Raw genomic sequence first — 19,157 nt, forward strand, 5'->3', positions numbered from 1 at the left:
CAAATTCTAAACACTTCAAAATAACTGTTCCAAACCAAATCTATTTTTTAAAACATTCAGAATAGGATTAAAGCCTTTAAAGACTAGTATCGCATACAATTAGGATCATTTTCTCTCCATATTCCCTATGGGATTCGACCCCAACCTTGTTTGTGTTACTATATTTTACAACGTCCGCTTTACGCCATTAATAGGAGTAATTTGAGCGTATCAAAATTTGGCACCGTTGCCGGGGAATATGGTTTAGAAATTACTGATTGTGCGTACTCTTCTTTAAAACGTTTTCTATTCCATCACACCTTGTTTGTTGTTGTGGTGAACTAGGTGAACATGGCTGGAAGACAGAATCGCAATCAAGGAAACCAAGGTGGACTCCAAGTGAACCCACTTGCACCAGATTAGGACGAAGAGGAGAATATATTTGCGGAATTCATCAATGAGGCTGATTATACTTCTGTTGTGGTCCCTCCTAGGACTGGAAATGCTACATTCAAAATTGATAGTTCTATCTATCAGCTGCTGAAAATTGAAGGTTATTTCCGAAATTCTTTGGAGGATTGTCCACTTCGACATTTGAAGAACTTCCTGCACGTGTGTGCTCAACAATCCCAAGGTGCTGTTTCTGTTGATGCACTGCAGTTACGGGTCTTCAAATATTCCTTGGCTGGCCAAGCAAAGGAATTGTATGAAAAGCTTCCTAGCAATTCTATCCATACCTAGAGCGAGCTAGCCAACACATTTCTGAAGAAGTGTTTCCCACCGAGCAAAAAGGATGAACTTCCAGATAAGATCTTTGAGTTCAAACAGCTCCCGGAGGAACAACTATATTCGGCATGGGAGCGGTTCAAGTATTATCTAGCTCAATCTCCAACTCACGGGTTTCCGGATGCTATTCTCACGAAGAAATTCTACAAGGGCTTAGATACAATGAATATGATTGCTGTCAATACTACCGCGGGAGGATGCTTCATGGACAAGTCATTTATCATCATCACCCGTTTGCTTGATAAACTAACCACCCACAATCAAGCTTGGCATTCAACTGATAGTGATCTCTCTTATGGTAGTCCATCACTAGCTGCCGTTGCAAAAGAAAACCATGAGAGAGATCATGCCTTTGCTCAATTGCAAACCACGGTGGATCTATTATCAAAGAAGTTGGTAGCAAAGGATGCACAAGGGGTAAATGTTGTTGAGGAGTTACCACCTCATCCACAGGGCATGTAGCAAGTCCCTGAGGGGATGTACCAAGATGGGAAACAACAGTATGAAGATGCTAATTATGTCAACAACTCGCAAAGGGGCTATCAAAGGCAAAATTATCAAGGTTCGGGCTATCACCCATGGCAAAAGCCTCAACACCAATTTCAAGGGAACAATTATAGCAGAAATGATCAGGGAAATCCAAATCAAGGGAATTACAATAACAACAATTAAGGCAACAAGAGCTCGAACCCCTACATTCCACCAAGGGGGCAAGCATCAAATTCCCAACAGTAGAGAGACAATTCAGCTAGCAACTCTGCTGGCAACAATGCTAATGATTCTGCGGAGCTAAAACGTATGATGCATAAAATGCTAATGAATCAGGACAGAACAGAGAGCACAATCAAAGAAATGTCTCAGGTTCAACTATCTCATTCAACTTTCATTCAGAAGCTTGAATCGCAATTCAGAGACCTTTCCAGAGAAGTGCATACTCCTCAACGTGGACAACTACTAAGTGATACAGTTCCAAATCTGAAAGGTAATGGGGTAAACTCTGTGGAGCATGTAGCTGCTATTAGCACTCGAAGTGGAAAAATACTTCAAGGTGCTGATAAAAAGGTGATTGATCTCGAGCCAATTGTTGAAGAAGAAGCGCAACCTGATATATCTGATGTTATTGTGGAGGAAGAAACAGAGGAGGAAGTCCCTATTATAGCTGAAGAGGAGTAAATTCTTGATAATCTCAAGGCACAAGCAGAAAAACAGGAAAAGGGGAAGGCAAAACTTTCTGGCGCTCTACGCCCTTTGAGCTAATTATTCAAAACTTCACTGCCTTTTCCTCAAAGGCTAGTGAGGAAAACAGAAGATGACAAGTGCTTGCGATTTTATGATCAACTCAAGCAGTTGACATTGAACATTCCTTTCATGGACGCTGTCCAAGAAATGCCTGGGTTTGCTAAGTATTTGAAGGATCTCTTAACAAAGAAGAAGAAGCCATTGAAACACGACACTGTGGGTATCACTCATCGCGTTAGTGCCATTATTTCCAAGACCACAGTGCAAAAAAGGGAAGATCTTGGAGCATTCACCATTCCATGCACCATAGGGCAGCAGGATTTTGCTAAGGCTAAGATTTATGATAACGGGGCTAGCATAAATCTTATGCCCCTTGAGATTTTCAAGAGATCAGGATTAGGGATGCCAAGGCCAACTACCATGAGGTTGCATATGGCTGACAGATCGATAAAAAGGCCAGTGGGGGTAGTTGATGATGTGCTTGTTCAAATCGGGGAATTCCTACTACCGGCAGATTTCGTGATTCTTGACTGTGCCATTGATCAACAAATTCCTATTATTCTGGAGAGACCTTTCCTTGCGACAGGGAGGGATCTTATGGATTCCGAGAAGAATGAAATCATGTTCCGGGTGAACGATGAAGAGGTAACTTTTCACGCCAGCAAGGGTATGAAATTACCTAGTCTTTATCAAAGTATTTCAGTCATTAATTCTATTGATGTGGTGGATGAAGCGGTAGAATTCAAAATGGAGGAAGAATGCTTGGGTGAAGCATTATCGGCCATTTTGGTGAACTTTGATGCAGAAGAAATGGAGGGATATATTGAGATAGTGAATTCACTCACCGGTCTGGGATCTTACTCTTATGAGCCCAAGAAATTGTCTCTTGATTTATAGAAACGAACAACTCCTCTAGCAAAACCATCAATTATTGAGCCACCGAAGTTGGAACTCAAGCAACTTCCATCCCATCTTAATTATGAGTTTCTTGGAGAAAATGCCACACTCCCAGTTATTGTGTCATCACTTCTGAATGAGGGCCAAACTCAAAGACTCATCGCAGTTTTGAGGAAGCATTTAAGAGCTTTGGGTTGGACTATTGCAGACATCCGGGGGATTCCCTCCGGAATTTTTGAGCACCGAATTCAGTTGGAGGAGGAAAGTTCACCAAGTGTTGAACATCAGAGAAGATTAAATCCACCGATGCAAGAGGTGGTAAAGAAAGAGATTATTAAGTGGCTAGATGCTGGGGTGGTTAATCCGATTGCCAACAGTCCATGGGTAAGTCCAGTCCAGTGTGTGCCAAAGAAAGGGGGCATCACCGTTGTCCCTAACTCTAAAAATGAGTTGATTCCGACAAGAACTGTCACCGGTTGGAGAGTGTGTATGGACTACTGGAAGTTGAACACTGCATCTTGCAAAGATCATTTCCCTATGCCTTTTATTGATCAAATGCTTGATCGGCTAGCTAAAAGGTCTTATTATTGTTTCTTGGATGGGTACTCAGGTTACAACCAAATCAACATTGCATTGGAAGACCAAGAAAAGACTACTTTCACTTGTCCCTATGGGACATTCGCTTTCAGCCGAATGCCATTTGGTCTTTGCAATGCCCCAGCTACTTTCCAACGATGCATGATGTCCATATTCTCTTACATGGTTGAAAACTTTCTTGAAGTCTTCATGGATGACTTCTCTGTGGTGGGAGATTCATTCGATGAATGTTTAGACCATCTTGATCGGGTGCTACAAAGGTGTGAGGAGACAAACCTCGTTCTCAACTGGGAATAGTGTCATTTTATGGTAAAGGAGGGAATTGTCCTTGGCCATAAGATTTCCGAAAGAGGGATTGAGGTTGATCAGGCCAAAATCGATGTGATTTCAAAACTCCCTCCACCCATTTCAGTAAAAAGAGTTCGGAGTTTCTTGGGACACGCCGGATTCTATAGAAGATTTATCAAAGACTTCTCCAAAATTGCAAACCCAATGTGCAAACTTTTGGAAAAAGAGTCCAAATTCAATTTTGATGAGAAGTGCATCAAGGCTTTTGACGAGTTAAAGCTGAAATTAACCTCCGCACCTATTGTTGTATCCCCGGATTGGTCGTAGCCCTTTGAATTAATGTATGATGCCAGTGGTATTGCAATTGGCGTTGTGCTTGGTCAGCGGCTCAACAAAATCTTGCACCCAATTTATTATGCCAGCAAAATACTGAATGGAGCTCAACTGAACTATAAAGTAACGGAGCAGGAACTACTTGCTATTGTTTATGCCTTTGAAAAGTTCCGGGCTTATTTATTGGGTGCCAAGGTAGTGGTTCACACTGACCATGCTGCCTTGCACTACTTGATGGATAAAAAGGATGCTAAGCCTCGGTTGATAAGATGGGTGTTGTTGCTACAAGAATTTGACTTTGAAGTCAAAGACCGAAAAGGGTCAGAAAATTAAGTAGCTGACCATCTCTCCAGACTGGAAGCACCGGGGAGACTGATTGATGTGCTGGATATTGATGACACTTTTCCGGATGAAAGATTCTTGGTAATCTCCAATGATGTGGCACCATGGTATGTCGATATTGACAATTATTTGGTAACTGGCATTGTTCCTGAAGATTTGAAGGCATATCAAAAGAAGAAATTCTTGAGAGATTGCCGACAGTATTATTGGGATGAGCCTTACTTATTCAGGACTTATGCTGACAATATGATCAGAAGATGTGTGGCTGAATGAGGTGATGGATATTTTGAAGGCTTGTCATGATTCTCCAGTTGGTGGACATCACAGTGGAAATAGAACTGTAGCCAAGGTGCTAGAGTGTGGCTACTATTGGCCATCCATCTATCGTGATGCGAATATGTTGGCACGTTCTAGTGATAAATGCCAACGCCAGGGCACAATAGGTCGGAAGCATGAAACACCGATGAATTTTGTGCTTGAGGTGGAGCTCTTTGATGTATGGGGCCCTTCGTGAGCTCCTATGGCCTGAAATATATTCTTGTTGCGGTGGATTATGTCTCCAAGTGGGTGGAGGCGGTGGCCTTGCCTAACAATGATGGTAGGAGAGTCAATGCCTTTCTAAAAAATAACATCTTTACTAGATTTGGCACTCCTAGAGCTATTATTAGTGATGGTGGTTCTCATTTCTGCAACAAACCATTTGCTGATCTTGTTGAAAAATATGGCGTGCATCACAGGGTTGCCACTCCATATCATCCTCAGACGAGTGGTCAGGTTGAAGTCTCCAACAGAGAGATAAAAAGCATCTTGATAAAGACGGTCAATGTGAATGGCACTGACTGGTCCAAATAGTTGGATGATGCTCTATGGGCATATCGCACGGCGTTCAAAACGCCTATTGGGACTTCACCGTATAAGTTGGTATTTGGGAAGGCTTGTCATTTGCCTATTGAACTTGAGCATAAAGCCCTTTGGGAATTGAAGAAGCTGAACATGGATTGGCATGAAGCAACAAAGCTGAGGTTGTTTCAAATCAACGATGAAATACTATCATGACTCGAAGATCCTCAAAAGGTATTTTCAGCCGAAGGACTTGGTCTTGTTGTACAATTCGTGCCTAAAGTTCTTTCCGGGCAAGTTAAAGTCTCGATGGTCAGGTCCGTTTGAAATCGCAAGTGTTTCCCCAAATGGAAGTGTCATTGAGGTAAAAACCGAAGATGGCACTCAAAATTTTAAAGTGAATGCACAACGAGTAAAGCATTAGCATTGGTGTATTCATAATGGTAAGGTGGTTGATAGGTATCATTTGAAATACGGTTCCTGAACTGGAAATGGAGGTATCACGTCAAGCCGTGACGTTAAACCAAGCGTTGTGTGGGCGGCAACCCACCTTTAATGCTTTATAAGTAGTTTAACTTTTGTATTTCCTTTGTTTTCTGTTATGTTTAATGTTTGTTGATGTGTTGAAGAACCTAAGTGTTGAACCCAGAAATTGCCAGGACAGCAGTTACACGACACATTCGACGGACCGTCGATCTGATCGACGAAACGTCGAATGCACCGTCGAGTGGATCGCCTGAAATATTGGTCACTGGAAATAATGGCAACATGACGACAGGTTTAACGCTCCGTCGAACTGATCACCGGTCAGTTCGACGGGCGTTCTTCTCTCTTTTTCATTTATACATAAAAAAAAAAAAGACGGAAGGGGGTGTTCACTCGACGGAACGTCGAATTAATCGACGCTCCGTATTTTTACCACGACGGTTCAGAAACGTGGGTTTATAACCCACGTCCGTTCCACTGGCTCAATTTTTTTTTATATATATAACGTCTTTCTCTCTCTCTCTCTCTCTCCACCTCTCCCCCTCTCGATAACCGTTACCCCACCCACCTCCCCTTTCCTTCACCACCCCACAACCGCCACCCGCCCCCCCCCCCCCCCCCTACTACTCTGTCCTTCTTTATGTGTGCTTCTTCGGGTGTTTTTCCATTCTAAAAAGTTGAAATCATATTCATTCTATTTCATTGTATGTGACTTACTGGATTGTGTCCTCCCTTGTGTTGTTTGTTTTTGCATTCCATGGCACTTTTTGCATATTTTTTATTGTTTTCCTTGTTTTTGCATCATTTCATTTTCGCCTGGGATGCTCCTATTTTTTGCTGGGGGTGGTCTGTTGGTTTTTTTGTGGTTGATTGGGTCATTGATCTTTAGCCAAGTCGGAGGGCATTACGACAAACACACCTCATTCATGAGATTGTTGTTGTTTTGCCCACCAACTGTTCGATGAAATGCCAAAGTAAGGCATTGTGTGTCACGATGGCTTGGAGGGCATTACGACCATCGAGTTATTTTGCCCGCAAAGTGTTTTCCCTAGTCTAACCCAAGCCAACATGGAGTGAAGTCTGAGTAACCCCAAAATATGTGACGATTTGCACCTCGGCCAAAGAAATGTATGGAATCTGTAGTTTTAGCATGCGAAAACATTCGACGCTCAGTTCAACGGCTCGTCGATTCAATCGACGGACCATCCTACTCAACGTCGAATGAACCTTATCAAAAGTTCTTAACAAAAAACAACATCGACGGTGGATTCGACGACCCGTCGAATCGATCGAAACGGGGGTCTTTCCCACCGTCTTTCAGTTGAAATTTCCAGTGGCTAACAAGAGATCGACGATGAGATTGACGACCCGTCGAATTGATCGACGGGGAGTCTTTCTCAATGTCTTTTAATCGAAATTTCCAGTGGCTAACAAGAGATCGACGATGAGATCGACGGCTCGTCGATCAATTCGACGGGAACTTCGACGCTTCGTTGATCTGTTCGACGACTCTTGTAGCACATCGACGGACCACTGGAAGCTTTAACATTATCGCATGTCTTGTGCTTCTGTCCGATTCTGTTATGTTTCTATGGTTGTCTTAACAATGAAGTGCGTTCTTTTTTTCAGGTATGCCTCCAAAGAATCCAGTCAAGCGGGGTGGTGGTCCCAGATAAGGCCGAGGTCGGGGTCAAACAACCCTTACTCTTAGGGATGAACCCTCTGACTCTAACTGTCAAGCGGTAGTTCCAACGACTAGATCGAGGGCACAGACCACCACGCCTCAAGCAGAATCACCCACTTTACTCTTCTCTTAGTCTACAGATGAGACTTCATTCTCCACATCCGCTGATTCTAGCGATGCAGCAATAGAACAACCAGCCGCTCCTGAGCGCAATTCAGATGAGGAGCACGAGCGGCTGCGGCTGCAAAAGATTGAGATAGCGGCAATCCGTTTCCCTTATGAAGGGTGTCAAAAGTACTATGTAAAAGGGGCCACTACAGTCGACGGGGGTAATCCGAGGAGAAATATTCAAGAAGAAGAACAAATCAGTATGAGCGGCTTAGAGAGCTACCCTCGGATTACCGATCTCATCCAGCACTATCATCTTGAGGCATTCACACAGCCTCAAGGGGATTATTGCCCGACAATGGTTCGGGAATTCTATGCTACTTACAGAGTAATGCTCGAGCAGCGCCACAAGAACAAGAGAGCTTTGAAAGCCGCCCCTCCATTGGACACAGTGTATGTTCGGGGTGTCCATGTTGACATCTCAGCCCGCACAATCAATAGGTTTTATTTCGGTAATGACTTCGTGGCACTGACCACAGTGGAATATGATGATAAATTTGAAAGAAGGGCTGAGAAATCGGTACGGGAATGGTTTGCGACGGTGATGGCTAGAGGGCCGGCGGACCAGGCCCCATGGGTGTGAAACTTGGCTGCCAAAATCCATAAGGCAGATATCAGCTTGGAAGCTAAATTTTGGTGGAATTTCGTAATATAACGGGTTTTGCCCACAGGAGCAGATAACACAGTCACACCAGACAGAGAAGTGGTTGTGACTGCTATGCTATCCAGGTAACCAATGTACTTGGGTGATCTGATCAGTAGAGCCATTCGGGCACGCGTACCACAGAAGGCGACAGCCTTGATATTCCCGTGCCTTATCACGCAGTTGTGTAGGTTGGCCCAGGTGAGGCACATTGATACATTTGCAACTACTCTTCCCGCAACAAAGGTGTGCGATATCACACGGAGTAGGGATGAGACCCTCCGTACATCTCAGGCCACCAATAGTTCATTGCTAAAGCTCATGGGTGAGTAGGCTGAGCATGTCACGGATTCAGTACCACAGGGCACAGTAGATATAGGAACAGAAGGATTGTCCACCACAGAGGCCTCTACACCATCTGTAGCTGATGCTACCCCTTCTTCTGAGGCACTACCTCGGCCTACTGTTCTATCTGCATCTCTTATTCCTCCGTCAGCCGCAGCATCAACTTCCGAGGATCTCTTTGTCCTCAACAGAGCCAACTTCAGAGAGTTTGCAATCAAGGCAGAGCATGCTAATCAGCAGGTGACCCGGATATTACAGCAGTTGGGTAGGTTTGTCCGGAAAGAGATTGCACCGGAGTTGGAGCCTCTTCAGGAGGCTATGGAGAGGCATCATGCTAGAGTCAATGTACGACTTGACAGTTTAGAGATGCGGATACTCACTATTGAGAAGAAGAGTGAGTCTGGTACTTCGGGAGATTTGAAGACCGAGCTTGACCAGGTCTCAGCTGAGATTGCGGCCCTTCGGACGAGAGAGCAGGTTATTGTGGACGACCCGACACCACCTACACTAGTCGCCAGCATTTCCGATTTGATCCGAGTAGTTGACTTGGTGACTAAGGATGAGCCTAAGGAGAATCACAAAAGAAAGAGGCCTGTCACATTGGCTGATGATGAGGATGAGGACGAGGACAATGAGGATGAAGACCTCGACCTTCAGGAGGGTATTCGGCGGTCGTGCCTAGACACGAGGTTCACCGGCGCATCTTCCAGCACTAGTGCTATCCCAGCACCAGTCAGGCCGATCACGATAGCTCCTCAGGACCTTCAGCCACAGAGCCAGTCAGCTCCACCGCTTCAGTCCACTGAGCCAGCAACAAAGAGGGCCCCCATTTAGACTGCTACGGAGGAGACACCTCAGCAGCAACAGCAGGATTAGAGTATTTTAGGTTGGCACCACCACCATGGGGTGATGGTATGATTTTTTGATGCATTGGGGACAATGCATCCTCTTTTTGCTGGGGGTGGGGTAACCTGAAGTACTTCGTAGTATACATTTGTTAAATTTTATTTAAAGTGATTGTGACTTTCATGGATGTTGCATTTTGAACTTTTGGCATGAATTTTATTTTAAAAAGGACATTTGTGACCCTGAAAATGGATTGATTTGAAATTGACCCCTCCGAAAGTTTATTGCGTATCTCAGGTTGTAATGAATTGACATGTATGGTTCTTTCTGTGACATCATAGATATTAGAGTGTGGATGAATTGAGTGTTCAAATCCTTATGCCATTGTGAGTGTGAGAACTTCTTGTGTTCATTGTTAGCATATGTGGATCCAGAACTTGCCTGGTAGGTCGTGCAATATTGCTTAGGATAGTCGGTTGTGAAGTGATCATAGGCTTTCCTTCTAAATAGTCAAGTCAGCCTTAAAAATCCCAAAACCTGTTCTATATGAATATCACTAGTTCTCACGTTGAGCCTTTGACCTTTTCTCTTGATTAGCTATAACAAACCTTTTTCCCATTTCATGAATTCATTCCATCTTTGCACTCATTCCCTCCTTGACACTACTAGAGATAAGAGGCAAATCGCCTAAGCTGGAGGTGGTATATGTGTGAAGTAAAGGCCAAGAGCCTAAAGCTGGGGGTGTGTGAGTTGCATAGTTGAGAACTGGATGTGATAGCGGATTAAATTTGAGTAATGTTTAAAAAAAATCATATATATATATATATATAGTTTTATAACAATAATAATATTGTCTCATAAAAATATTGTAAATTCTAGTAAGAGTAAAATCACATCTTAGTCATGAGTTGAAGAATGAATAGATTGGGCATGAGAAGAAAGGTCAAAATCTGTAGTGTCGAGGAGGATGAGTCACTAATTCCCAAATGAGTATCCTACCCATCCCCGAGCCAACATTGCAACCCAAGAACAAGTCCTATAGTGATCACAACTGAACCATCCGAAAGTGTTAGACATTGAAATTAAAGGCAAGCATATGGTATCTGCACTTGTAAATCATGAACTTCTTTGTGAGCGCGAGTGCTTTCTATTCTCATCAATCCTTGTCCCGATTCTTATTGTAAAATTGTGTGTGGGACATTCTCTAAGCTAAGTGAGGGCATAATGGTGAATACTCGCACGCATAAATGCTTCTAATAATGTGATGTCATCAATTGAAGCGTCAAGGTCAATTCTAATAAGTTTGTTTTGAAAGAACCCTGTTTTGGAATAAAGAAAGAGGGAGTTGATTTGAAAATGCAAATGCCAGTAGCGATGAGCAAACACCATTGTAGTCACTTTTACTTTATTTTTAGCATAGTTGTAATTTTATTTTGTGGTTGTTTTGTCTGACTTGCTTGAGGACAAGCAAAGATCCTAAGTTGGGGGTATTGATGTGCCGCGGATTTGTGGCACATTCGATGCCTTTTTACTAGGAATTTTGGTTGTTTTCAAGTAAGTCTGGTTCTCGTTAATATGTTTTGTTATGTTTTAGGAAAACAATGGCCCAAAAGCAAAAAGCAAAGAACAAAAGAAAAATTGGTCAGAAATGAAGAATCGACGTTCCGTCGATCAGCCGACGAACCGTCCTTCGAAGAATCGATAAGCTCGATTTTCCAGTGATGACAAAGTTGAAGACGACAAAGGACGGAGGCATCGACGAAGCGTCGAACCGATCGACGCTTCGTCGTTTGTGTCGTCAAGCAGGATCTCTCAACAAGAGGAGAGAAAGACGGAATACTCGACGGAGCATCGAACTGGTCGACGGCACCGTCCAATGGAACACATTGCTAAAGGTACAAAGGACGGAGAAATCGACGGTCCGTCGATCTTGCTATCGGGGGTAATTTTGTCAGTTTCTGCTGCGCGTTTTTGGAGCCTATTTAAAGAACATTTTAGGTCATTTTTGGCATCCAGATTTTATTATAACCACTTAAAAAGTTCTTTTGGTGGGTGAGCATTGAATACTCCTCTTTTGGAGTTTAGTGAAGATAACAAGATTCCATTTTCCATCATCTTTATTACACTTTGTAAGCTTTATGTCTCATTTATTGCTTACTACTTTTGAGACCATAATGTGTGAGTAGTTTCTTTAATCAAAGTTGTGGACCCAAATGATGGGTGCTATGTAATGGGTATCTAACATTGTATATATATATATAATGGGTTGTGATGTGTTTTATTATTTCTCGTATTCATTGTTCTATAAGTGGTTGCAAACACTTGTTCATGCACAAACCCTAGTTTATTTGGAAAGATGAACTAGGGTGTGATTTGAAATAATATAACAAGGACTCGGGGCGCTAACCCTCGTTTAATGAACTCGCTTAGGGATAAGATGAGTTCTACTTGGCATATTTAATCAACCTTATTTATAACTTTTCTGCATTTGGGTAAATCATGAAAAGAAATACTTTCTAACCATTGGAAAATATTAGAAAGTGTATTAGAGATTAAGTGCATACATAACCTCGACTGATTAGAAATATATCATATTGACACCCATAGCATAACATCTAATCATCGCTGGGACACAACATTGGTTCTCAAAATCTAAACAAATTCTAAACACTTCAAAATAGCTGTTCCAAACCAAATCTCTTTTTAAAACATTCGGAATAGGATTAAAGCCTTTAAAGAGTAGTATCGCATACAATTAGTATCCTTTTCTCTCCATATTCCCTATGGGATTTGACCCCAACCTTGTTTAGGTTACTATATTTGACAACGTCCGCTTTATGCCATTAATAGGTGTAATTTGAGCGTATCACAGGTATCCTCACAGATGGAGTGGGTCTACAACAAATGATCATGGCATAGTGGACTGCTGAGACAAAACCAAAATTGCAACCAGTTTATAGAGCAATGCCAGCAGTGATCATGTGGTCATTATGGAAAAGCAGAAACTCCATTAAGCATGGAGGATCAGTTACTCTCTACAGACTGAAACAACAAGTACAACGCATCGTACATCAACTGGCAAGGAAGGCATTCCCATGGATGTAGAATTTATCTAATGATTGGGAAAATATGCATCAACAACTTAGTAGATATAAACCAAAAGTTTATTATGCTAAGGTGTTGTGGAGAATGCCACCTTCAGGGAGATTACAATGTAATACAGATGGGGGTATGCAGAGGAAATCCTGGGAGTAGCTCACTTGGATTCTGCATCTTGGATAACAGTGGAGATTTGGTTTATGCAGAAGCACAACAAATGGGAATAGCAACAAACATGGAAGCTGAAGCTGAAGCCATAAAACAGGCACTGAAGTACTGTAGAGAACACAACATTCAACAGGTTCAACTTGAGACTGATTCTCTTGTCCTTTTAAAGCACAATTTGATTTAAAAAAATAACTATGTCGCACAATTACTAACCAACCTAAAAACACTTAATAGCAAGGAAAAGGCACTATCACATAAACAGAAAATAACTAGAAAAATAACTAAAAATAAACAACAAGATTAAAGTGTTACCTTTTTTAGGCGCAACTGTAAGCAAGAATGAATTTGAAGCCTTTGTTCTTCCAAATCCCAAACTCAGCCACACAAAAAGAAAAAACACAAATTTTTAGAACCTAGGAGACTCGAACCTTAAAAAAGCTAAGTCTTAAAATTTTACTGAGAAGCCTAAATCGAGTTTTAATACTCAAATTCAGGCTCTGAGGTCGTGAAAAAACTCCCCCTTTTTTTTTTTAGGGATGGGGTTCTATTTATAGAACCCCCAAAAGATACTAAAACCCTAGTCAATCGATTTGGGACAACATAAATTTCCTAAGGAACCTTTGCTTGTGAATGGAATCAACGGCTAAGATTAACGCAATAAAACAACGTACGGCTAGATTAGAGCCGATTTCCCTCGATCCAGTTGGTTTTTGAAGAACCAATGGACATCGAGGGTTCCAAAAGTGAGAATCAACACCCATTAACGTGATTGTACCTCTATTCAGGCGAGAAAATGAAGAACAAGTAAAAATGAGAGTGATTTTATACCTCTAAAGTGGCGTTTGGTAAAAAACGAGTGGATTCATTAATGGTTTTCGGCAAATGAACGTACAATACTGAGTGGAGTCTGAATCCCTCTGAGTTTTTTCCATTTCTGGGCGATAAGAGAGAGTGATGTTCAGGCGGCTTCTAGGGTTTTGCGAGAAAGAGAAAAGAGAATAGGGTAGGGTGCGTTTGGTTTATTTTGTTTTGAAATGAGGGTATTGAGGGGGTATTACCACTTAAGCCAGCTTCATTTGAGTCGAGTCCTGGTCCGTTTTGGACTGGGCACGGTCCAAATTTTCAAAGAAATGAGTGGAGGCCCCTTTCATACGTATACTATGTACGCATGTATATTAGGTGTATATACGCATATAAAGGGTAAAATGGGCAAAATTAAAATATTTGATTGTTGACCATAATACTTTAATTATAATCAATTTAGGACAAAATTAACCTACTACTTAATTTAAACCACGGTTGATTATGCCAATGGGCTTATCTTGCAAATACGGCCTTAATTGATTTTAATCTTAATTGATTATTTAAATTATGGCCATATTAAGCCTAATTATCCAATTAAAGTTAAATTACATTAATGGCATTAGTTAATTTAAGCCAATGAATTTGGTCATTTCAATCAAAGCCACTAGGAGGCTAAATTTGGGAAAATGATCCCAATTGCCTTAAACCATGAATTGATTAATTTAAGTGTGGTCATAACAGAAACAATTAAATAATTTAAAATCAATTTGCAATAATTCCCCTCCTAATTGACTAATTATCCTAATTAAACACTAGAAACAATTATGATTAATTCGAACAAATTTTGCCAATACACAAAATTGAGGATTGAGGGGTAAAATGGTCAATTATTTTAATTAATCAAATTCCTTGGATTAAAGGGAATAAAATATTTGCTAATTTGATTTTTGACGATTTAAACAATTAAATAAATAATTATTTGAAATTAATTTTCTTTGATTAAATCTAACAAATATCTTATAAATGTCACAAAATGTGCCAATTAATTCCTAAATGATTTATGATATTATAGAAATTATTTTACCAACTAAAAGGGTAACATATTGACCTAAACAATTTTATGAAAACCATTTTGACTTTAAAAAAATGCATGGTTCATTTTGTTTGTCACCCAAGGACTCTGAGTAATTAAAATACATTACGCGAGGCCAAAAATTAGGTGTCAACAACTTCTCCTTCGGTGTTCGAGGATGGCAGGACCATGCTTGAGGAACGAAATTTGACTAACCCTAATTTTTGACTGACCCGCCTCATTCTACCTCTCATTTTTCATGTGCCCGAACCCTGGTTTCTGGGTTTCCTAAATATCTCGGGCTATACGAGAATTTAGGCTTCTTGTAGTTCGACTCGACCAAAGACTTTAAGTGATTTGGAAGAAAAGTCCTGAGATCTCCAGTGTTGTGACTGGGATTTCTCTGGACGGCTATTAGAGTGTGACCGGCTCTCTGGTCTTGAGCCCACCTATATATCCTCGATCTCTGGGAATCAGGTCACATGTAGTTTGACCCGCTGGAGAAGAGTATATCCCTTATGCGGGAATACCTTCAGATTTTCGGGTGTGCATCTGACCGGTCGCGGTTTTTAGTAAAGAAAGTAAAAACAAACAAAATTACGGCTAACTCTGAGATCGAATGGCTTCCAAATCGTGGCTTGGGAGCTTGACTCTCATGGGCACCCTATCTTGACCGGTTGCGTAAGAAAAAGTTCCACGTTTTCTCCACGATTGTCTGGATCTGGTTCAGCTAGCCTGCTCCTTTTTGGCGGCTGTGTATCTATTTTCTCGAATTTAACAGTATTGCAGATATTCTTCATGGTGTTTGAATGAATGGCCCTTTTGGCTGTTTGTATGAATGGCCCTTTTGGCTATTTGAATGAATGACCCTTTTGGCTGCTTGAACGAATGACCCTTTTGGCTATTTGAATGAATGGTCCTTTTGGCAGGTTGTATAAATAGTCCTTTTGGCAGTTTGTACAAATGGCCCTTTTGGAAGTTTTTATGAATGGCCCTTTTGGCAGTTTGATATGAATGGCCCTTTCGGCGGTTTGAATGAATGGCCCTTTTGGCAGTTTGCATGAATGGCCCTTTTGGCAGTTTAATATGAATGGCCTTTTTGGCAGTTTGTATGAATGGCCCTTTTGGTTGTTTGAATGAATGGCCCTTTTGGCAGTTTGTATGAATGACCTTTTGGCAGTTTGATATAAATGGCCCTTGTGGTTGTTTGAATGAATGACCTATTTGGCAGTATGTATGAATGGCCCTTTTGGCAGTTTGATATGAATGCCTTTTTGGCATTTTGTATTAATGGCCCTTTTGGCATACAGATGACAGATATGGCCCTTGCGGTTGGATAATCTTTCTTTCGTCCATTGTATTGGTTGTAACCCTTGTGGTCGGATATGCCCTTTCGTCTTTGTCATGACCCGTTTGGTCGAATATGTCTTTGTCCATTCATTTGTTCTTTATGTGACCCTTGTAGTTAGATATGTCTTCGTTGTTCATTCTTTGTATGACCCTTTTGGTCAAATACGTCTTTGCTATTCATTTGTTTTGTTGACCCTTTTGGTCGAATATGTTTTTCTCATTCATTTCATGACCCCCTTTTTGGTCGAATATGACTTTGTCCATTTGTTTCATGACCCTCGTGGTCAGAGATGCTTTCTTTCTTTGTTTCATGACCCTCGTGGTCAGAGTGCACTTTTTCTTTGTTTCATGACCCTCGTGGTCAGAGATGCTCTTTTCCTTTTGGTCACTTGATGTCTGGTTGAGTTTTATCTTTTTATTTGTTGCGGGTAAGCCAGTTGATGACGTATCCGCCTTCCTGTTTAAAAACCTGCATCCATAGAAAAATAGTTAGTTTCCTAAGAGGCCGATTAGCGACGTTTTCCTCCCATCTGCTGTCTTCTCTTGATACTCATCTGAATCCTTTTGGACTCGGTATTTCGAGAGATGGCTTTAGAGCAATCTTATACTAATTTTGATAATCTAAAAGTAATGTTATAAAATACATGTTGCTTCCTTTGAAAATCTTTGTTTTCGTTTTGGATGTCATGACATGTGTTTTTTCGAATGAGGTCTTTCGATCTTTCAGGGGATTTCGTCGCTGAGTCCCTGAATCGGTGGAATTTTTATGATCTTTCTCAAAAATTCTGCCCCAGTTTCAGGCCTTTATTTCATTGACTCTTGTGTCTTCTCGTTGTGCGAGAATTTTGAGGTTCCCTTAAAAATTCTGCCCCAGTGTATGGTGTGGACTTGTCATCTTCTTTGCTGATTGCTTTTGACAGCAATTTTTGAGGTCTCCTAAAAAATTCTGCCCAGTGTAGGGTGGACATTGGCTGACTCTTACGTCGATCCTTATATTCCGACCTTGTTGATCCTTCCTGCCTTTGTGTCTCTGTGGTTTCCTAAGGGTTTCTTAGGTCTTTCTTTCATGACGACCGAGCTCAAAAGTGCCTACGTATCCTGTCACAGCAGGAAATCATGTCGAATGTAGTTCAGAAAAAAATAATTGAGTTTTAATTTTTACTAATGATGCGATCGGGTTCGATATGGACTGCCTACATATCCCACTTGTGAGGAAGTTAGGTCATCGTATAGTTCATGTCACGACCCAAACCGATGAGCCGTGACGAGTGCCCGACCACTACTGACCAAGCACCCCTAAACTTGTACTTGCACTATACTGAGTAACCTGGTGGCCCATTTTTACTTATATCTGAGCTATACCAACTTCTGTAAAATTAATATAATAAACTTTGCATCGAAACTCATAAACCATGCATATGGATATATACGCGTATGTGCTAAGTATAACAATGCAGGGCCGCTACATGTGTTGTACACAAAATAATAGATGACAGAACTACACGACGTTCCAACTATATATAACTGTCTACAGACCTCTATAGAATATAAACTGCAGAAAAGACAAGACAAGGCCCTGTAATACCTACATATCTACATATCAAGATAGCATACCAAAAAGGGTTGCAGCTCCGAACCAAATGGAGCGCATTGACTTCGGCTGAGGGGAAGTCCTACTGGTCTGGATCTTCTGGCTAACTACTTGAACCTGCGGGCATGAACGCAGCGTCCACATGAAAGGAAGTCAGTACAAACAGTGTACTGAGTATGTAAGGCATGAATAATATCATAATAAGAAATATGGAACATAACATGAGATAAAGAGATAGCCTATACATCTGATTGCCTCTTAAGGCCGATATCATGCATGCTAACTTTATTTTTTAAAACAACATCATAAATATATACAAGTAAACTTCCCGACCATGTCGGCTTGGTGTTATCATCATTAGCCCGCTTCCGGGCCTCCCGTGTCCGGGGTAATTATCGCACGCCGCCCACTAGTGGTGTCTGCCCGACCATATAGGCATGATATTGTTATCATTATCCATAAGCCGCCCACCATAGAGGTGTCTGCCGGGCCATGTAGGCACGGTGTTATTAAAATACATACATATATATGAAGCATGCATGAGAGCCCAATTAAAAGCTACAACTTTATCAGAGTGACGTAAGGTCAGTAACCTCCGATTACCTTATGGAACAAATCATCATCCCTATATCTCACCTTGAAGGAACAATTGTTATAAGGTGAGATCAACAACAATGAATAAAATCATGAAATAAGCTCAATAATTTCATAATAGCATCATATCCATAAGCTTTGGAATCTTCAAAAATCATCATCATCATCATTACGGAACATACTTATCTTTAGCATCATAAGGAACTCTAAGAATCATGAACTTCTAGCTTTTGGGAATAAGGATACTATGGAAAACATGTATATGTTCATAAGAAAAGAGTCATGTCTTTAGAAAGAAAGGGTTTAGCCTTAACATACCTTTTTGGTCTCCTACTACTTAACGCTTATCCTTCCAAGCTCGTAAATCTACATTCAAGAGAGTTCATACCACTGTTATACTTATCATCATGTTCTTATCTTAAGTCTTCAAATTAATTCTTTTTAAAATCTCCCGAAATTCGGGTATGAACAGTCATCATCATCTTCACTTTAATACTTTGGAACTTTTCTACTATGATTCTCTTCTCTTATAGGACTTGTTAAACCTTCAAATCAACTTAATCATGAGAAATAGGATGGAGAACATACCTTACACTAGAAAAACTTCACCCCACTCAACTTCTTCTAAGACCAAATTCATCACAACATTAAGTAGAGACATGAACAATCCTTCTCCATGAACAATCCTTCATCTTAAACCTATAATCGAAGTGTTGGTGATTTTTTGAACTTGGACGATTCAAAGTTGGCTTTTTTATTGACGTTTGGAGGACAATCATCGGCTGTGTTACTAAAAGGTTAGTCCTTTGGCTCATTTTGTTTCTGTGTTGTGCGATTAGAACTAGTGTTTTTTTGCTTCTTTAATTTTTCTGCAAATTTACAGTGTAAATGATTGGGTAAATGCTTGAATATGTAAATGTCGATTTGGTTGTTGTCAAGTGTTTGACTATGAAATTGAAGTATTTGTACTGTTTTCTGGTCGAAATATGTCTTATGAACTGATTAC

This window comes from Lycium barbarum, chromosome 4, assembly GCF_019175385.1.
Source record: "Lycium barbarum isolate Lr01 chromosome 4, ASM1917538v2, whole genome shotgun sequence".
Lineage (NCBI taxonomy): Eukaryota > Viridiplantae > Streptophyta > Magnoliopsida > Solanales > Solanaceae > Lycium > Lycium barbarum.